Source organism: Lonchura striata, unplaced genomic scaffold (assembly GCF_046129695.1).
Source record: "Lonchura striata isolate bLonStr1 unplaced genomic scaffold, bLonStr1.mat Scaffold_225, whole genome shotgun sequence".
Taxonomy (NCBI): Eukaryota; Metazoa; Chordata; class Aves; order Passeriformes; family Estrildidae; genus Lonchura; species Lonchura striata.
The window spans coordinates 104,774-111,323 of record NW_027461136.1 but is presented as its reverse complement, the minus strand read 5'-3'; the positions used below and the strand labels follow the sequence as shown (position 1 = coordinate 111,323).

At 38.7% G+C, this 6,550-nt stretch overlaps 1 long non-coding RNA gene across 1 annotated transcript; it reads right to left on the bottom strand.

The window, feature by feature from the left end:
- Window positions 1-2,349: 2,349 nt before the first annotated feature.
- LOC144248647 (uncharacterized) lies at window positions 2,350-6,550 on the bottom strand. Its single transcript, XR_013341961.1, has 2 exons — window positions 5,985-6,550; window positions 2,350-2,503 (listed from the first exon to the last, which is right to left on the bottom strand). It is a non-coding gene; the product is annotated as an uncharacterized LOC144248647 (long non-coding RNA).

Genomic DNA, 6,550 nt, shown 5'->3' with positions numbered 1-6,550 from the left:
CAGGGTGCAGAGCTCAGGTTAAATCTTGTTTAAACACTTTTAATATCAAAATGTATTAGAACAGAGACCGAGGAAATAACACACGAAAGTCTGTTGCAAGCATAGGTACCAGCTGCCTTTATTAAAGATCCACGTTGACGGATGTTTTGTCAGACCACTCTGAGGCCAGAATGTGTCCAAAAAGCTTCACTAACCCCTTGTTCTTCTGCTGGTAGGGCAGCGTCTGACCCCAGGTCTCGGGGGCTGCGTGGAGAGTCCTCCCTGGAGCAGGTTCACCCCGTGAGGATGAGCCACAGAGGTTCAGTTCTTGGAGCAGGTGAGGATCTCTTTTACTTAGTAATTGCTTTTGCTGGTTTTAATGTCACAGCTCCGGTGTTCCTTCAGGCATTGTGCCCTGCAACAGCACTCGCAGCTCCTGTGCTGGGCAGGGAGCAGTTCTGCTGTGGGAAATGGACTTGCAGAAAATTGTCAGAGTTTGACAGGAGGTTTACATAGTATGTATCTGAATGGAAAATTTGAGATAAGAAACGCTGACTTAGAAATGCCATGGAATAGGACATTGAGAGAGATAAATCTTCCTCACACAACGCACCAGTTTATCAGATTATGCCCTTTTCTGACCCAGAAATAAGGCAACTGAGAAGTGTTTTTAAAAACTTTTATTTCATTTTCAGTCTCACGTGAAGGGTGAGACAATACAGATGTTATAATTCATGCCACCGCAATCAGAAGCCAACTATTTCCTAATTACAATACATTATAAGCGTTTCTTGGCCTATTAGCTTTTGCTACACTATGCCTTAAAACCAATCATCTGAAATTACCCCTCATGAATCTTATTAGAGTGCATCTTTCATAGTTCTATTTCTCTAAAGTATCTAGTCTTATTTACAAACTCATCCTTTAAAACTTGTTTCCAGTTCCATTTCTCTCTCAACAGGGACGTGCAGTGAAGGACGGTGCAGCAGGGAAGGGGAGTCTTTACAAACTCTATCAGTATTTCTCCCAAAATTGGGAGAAATGGGGTGGAGCAGAGATGGGGGTGGTTTGGTTTTGTCTGGGCCGGTTATTCCTTGCGCAACGTTTTAAATCTGTTGTAGGATTTACTCTCCAGTATCTTTCTAACAAAAGCTGACAGAAATTTAGGTCCAGGGTTAGAAGTTGGGTCCATTCGCTGCAAAACCTTGCCCAGGCTGGAGGACCGGGGTGATGGCCGCTCTCAGCAAAGGTTACCTATGAATACCGTGTCAGATTTCCCTCGGTGCTGGGCAGGACAGGTGAGGGCTTGGATCAGGAATTCTGCAAACAAGGCCTGTGTGATGTTGGTTTCTTGTGTTTTTCAGGGCGCCAGGGCTGGCACAAGGACTCGTGCAGGTGCCGCTCTGGCACGGGAGCCGTTGCCCTGTGGAGCCATTTTAAAGGTGTGATTATGGAACATTTTGGAGGCCGTTTCTGGAATTCCATTTGTAGCTGGATCTCGCTCCGAGTGCAGCGGTCCAGGTGAGGGTTCTGACCTCTCCAGACTTGTGCTCACCTTGGTACAGCCTGGAGCTGGAGCAGTTTTCCAGGGAAGTGGAGATGGCTGAGGACCGGCGCTCTGGGAAGCAGGGACCCGCTGGGATTTGCATTTGCAAAGCTGACGTAAAGTTTGTAAAAGCGGCCCGAAATTCTAATTCCTGCGGTTTCTGGGGAGGAGGTGCAGGTCACCCCGAGAGCGAGATCAGAACTCGTTTGTGGCGAGGAGTCTGAAGGTGCCACACCTGGCAGGAGCTGTGTGCTCGAGGCAGTCCCAGCCCCGGAGGGAGGCTGACGGGCTCTGCTCACGGCTGTCCCCAGCTGTCCCCAGCCCGCTGCTCAGCCCTGGAGCTGCTCTGGATCCGGGCTGTCCGTGCTGGAGCGCCCTGCTCCCCGCAGGGCCCTGCCCTAACCCACGCAGAGAGAGCCCTGCCGGCCAGAGTTTCCTTTTTTCCTTTGCGATCGCTGCGCGCTCAGCAGGGAAGGGCCGGGGCTGCTCTTGGGCCGGGGGCACTCGGGGCTCAGGCAAACCCAGCCCCGGCGCGTGGGGGTTCACAGAGCGAGCAGCTGCCGGGGCTCAGGAGCGCTCACGGCTCTTTGTTCCGAGGCAGCCGGAATTTCTGACCCCGGCCTTTATTTGGCTTTTCCAGCCCAGCGCCTTCGCTCGGCTCCGCTGCACCGAGGGGACTTTTGCTCAGCGCCTCCTGTCAGAAGGTGCAAACTCTCCGTTCAGCCCACACAGCCCCAGCCCTGCCCTGCGAGCCCTTCCCCATCGTGCCCACGCGGTTTCTCTCTCGCTCAGCCGGGGCAGGCTCTCACTGACAGCCACAGAAACAGAAGGGATTGCCTTTTATTTCATTCTTTTCCTGCTTAATGCCCGCGTCTTGTACTTGCACATCAATCCCAGCTTCTCCCGAGGCTGCAGATCAAATCTTTCAGTGTCCGTGGGAGTTTCTGGTTTTCCCGTTCCCACGTCTCCCCTCTCCCTCTGTATTAAAAAAAAATAAAATTATTAATGGATTTTGTTAAGCATTTGTTGCATATATTAACATAAAGAAGGTGTTATCGTTATTATTATTATAATAATATAATTTAAATGTATAATTTTGTTATAAGATTTTAAAATTATGGTGTTAAATTTTATTTATTGTTATATTAGTTATTCTTATTTTTGATATTTCTTAAAGTTGTACACTTTTATAAGTAGATTTTATGTGATTAGATGCATTTATAACTTTTATTCAATTTTTATATTTATGTTTGTGTGTTAATAAAAGAAAATTTATTGTTGATTTTTTGTAAAACTGCGTATTTAATATTTTATATTTGTTAGAAAGGTATTTAGTGTAAGGGATGTAGAATTAGATCGTTTATTTAGATAATATTTCAATTGATTTAATTATTTTAGTGTTGTTGAAGTAATAGGTGGTATAAAATGTGATCCTACCATTTTTAAGTTTCAAGGCTTAAAATTACTTTTATATTTTGATTACTATTGATGGATAAATGACTTTTTTGTTTTAAATTGGTAACTATTTTTATATTAAGAGCTAATAATGTAAGGGCTTTTTAATTATATGGATTACTTGTAATGTTTTTTATTGGTATATTAAGTAAGTAGGTAAAGAATGGATTTTTTTTGAGAAGCGCTAGATAAATACAAAGTATTTAAACTTGAAACTTTAGTTAAAGTTACTGAAATGTTTGTTTTAGGTTGGTTAATTGGTAAAGTGATATAATTAAAAGTAAATAAAGTAAAGAGAGTAGAAGTATAATATTTGATAGAATTTTATACTTTGTAAGTTATTAAATAAGATGTTTATAATATTGATTTTTATATTTATAAAAAAACCTAAAGTTTCTATATTTTGGTGGGTGCAGTACAAGACGTCAGGCGTATGTTGCAATTCTCGCGTAATCTACCATTTGTATTTACATAGTGTAGTGTATCTTTGTATTTACATTGGTGTTTTATTTGTGGAGTGGCGAGTGTGTTTTTTGTGTGATCTGGTTTTATGGTCCTTATTGAAATTGACTTGGGTTTTTGTACTTGTTGAGATATAAGTAAACTTTATGTTTTGACATGAGAAATAAGTCTTGTTAAGTTTTGTTTTATAAAATTGTATAGAGACTTGCAAGATAATGGTATAAGTTGTTATAATTTTTCAGTTATAAGCATGAAGAAATATAAGAATAAAATAATGTACGTAGTAAAGAAGAAATTGACAATAATTAGGAATTACTTAGATAACATCTATAATTAGTAACATAGGTGAAATTATATCATTAGTAAGTATTAAAAGATGGTACGTTATTTTAGAGTTTTTAACAGTTGATAAATGTTAAATTAGTAGCAAGTTAAATAATTATGTGTGGATAATGATTTTTTAAGTTTAAAATAAAAATAAGTTTATTTGTTATATCGATAAAGTTAAATTGTTAAGTTAAAATTATTTGAATTTTATTTTTGACGTAGAAAATATTTGGGTTTCTTGTTAGTTATTTTATTTAGGTAGAGTTAGGGTTAGGTTCTAGTTTAAATTTTAATTGGTGAATGTTAATGTATTCTTATATAATGTTTCTAAAAATAGTAGTTAAGAGTAAAAATGTTAGGATTAAAGATGAATTACATTATTTAATAATTGGATTTTTTAGAAGTGTTTTTAGAATAGATTTGAGTATAGTAAACTTTTGTTTAAAGATTTGAAAGTGGTTATGGACAGGATTGTGAGTTTGGATTTGGATATTGAGAGTGTGAAGGTGGAGAAAATGTATGAGAGAGCGATTACTTAGTGTGAAACTTAGAAATAGAAATTAATGTTGTAGTCGGGTTTTACATTGAAGTGATTTTGTAATAATAACTGAGGAAAGTGATAAGATTAACAGTCTGGAGGAGGTTTTTAATAAAATATATTTTTTTTTAGTCTTGAAAAATATTTAAAACTGTGAGATAACATTAGGTTAAATTATAGAGTTAGTGTAGAGATTAGTTAGAGGGTTAACTTGTTTTAAGAGCTGTATAAGTAGAGAATAAAAAAAGTAGGAATTAGAAATTTTATGTGTTTTTTAGATCATTATATAAAGAGATAACAAAGTACATGAAAGTTGGTTGTAAATATTATAATAATATTTAATAAATATTGCTTATTATAAAAATTATTATATAATTAGTATATTAGTAGTAAGTGTTTGAAGGAGTTAGGATAACTTTAAAAATATATATTAAGGAAATAGAGTAAAATTCTTAAATAGCATGATATGAATAGTAATTGCTATTTTTTGGTGTTACTTATGAAAGATAAAAAGAGTAGAGATTGTAATGAAGAACAGAATTTTTGATGAAATTGATGACATAATACACTATATTTTTTTAACTTCTGAATAGGTGTTTGTTAGTGTTTTCTTTTAGTTGTTGTAATTTGAGTAGTTTCATTTTTTTAAAATAAAATTAACCATATACTGTATAGTTTAGAGAAGTGATTTTTAATAAAATTTAGGGTAAGTTATATTACATAACATTTAAATTTAGACTGAATGAATTTTGATAGTAAGGAATAATAAACTTAATTTTAATAGATAAAAAGAAACTTAATGTATTTATTTAAATGCATTGACATTTAAGTTTGTTTGATTTTACTAACACTTAACATATTGAATGTTGTTATTTATAAGTATTGAAGGTTTTTTAAGTCTTTTGGTTTTGGAGAAATTTTAGCTTGTTGAGTTGAGATTATTACTTATATCTTTACAGAGTGGTTTTATTTATTGGGAGATATGTTTCTTAGTCATAGATTTTTATTTATGTTACATTTCAAATGGTACTAATTTGTGTAGTGGGTTTTGTTAAATGTAGGATAGCGATTGGATTGTTTTATATTTTTTGTGGGCTTGGACAAATGGTTTTTGTTTTTTAAGAGTTTTTGATTTAGAATTTGAAGAGTATTTGGCATTTGGAAGAAATAAAATCGGGGGTTTTTTGGATACGGTCGAGCTGTATTTTTAATGTTAGCAAGGACTAGTTTTGGTACGTTATTTTGATTTTTTTGTTTGCTTACGGGGAGGGTCTCCTGTTAGATGTGGAAGCCTGAGACTGGCACAAGGAATTTTTGTCTAATGCTTGATGAGTCTGTTTTATGGGGAGGAGGTGTTATTTTAAGTTTTATAAAATACACCGAGAATTAGTTAAAATCGTGGAAGAAACATTATGGTAATTAAAGGGCGCTACGTTTAAAGAGCTATAAATCTTTTTAAATAGCTGCTTGACGTAAGGCGAGCTTAATCTCCCTTTTCTGCCCCAGAAAGCATCGGGCACGTCCGCATCAATGGCACCACCTCTGCCCACTGCTCCTGCTCCACCCGACCAAAAGCAAGAGCAAAAGTTGGTCGGGCTTTAAGAACTTGCAATAACTTTGAAGCAAAAGAAATCACGTTTGTCTCCCGCGCTTTTTCCTTTCGGGTGCCGCACTCACCTCTGCGGACACGCGCCGAGCTCTCGCTGCAGGAACCCGTCAGGCCTCGGTGGCTGTGAGTTCACGCTCCTCTCCCCGGGGAATTGAAAGAATTGCTGAGGAATCGCAGAAATGTTTTCTGGAGCCTTTCCCCTTCGGTGCCCCTGTGCTGTGTGTGGGACGAGGGCAGAGGAGCCTCGGGCTGGAAAGGGGCAGGAGAAAGGCAAAGGGACCCGCCGGTGTCCCCAGGGCACCGTGGGGAACACAACGGACACCGCGCGGGCACGGGGAGGTGAGGAGTGACAGTCTGGGCCAAAATCCCAGCTCACCCCAGGGAAATAAGCGAGGGACATTTTGGAGGGGAAAGCTGAGGTCACGAGTTCACCCAGCCCGGCCACGTTGTGTTTGCGCAAAGCGGCACCAGAGGTGAAGGTCAATCCTGAGCCAACCCTGCTCAACCTCTAAGTCCCAGAATAAATTCTACAAGCTGTCCACTGAGGGACTAAAAATACACAAAAGAGAACCAAGAGCATTCCGAGAGCAAACCAGAAGGTTCCTGGCAATCCCGTTGCAGCGATGTCACAGCC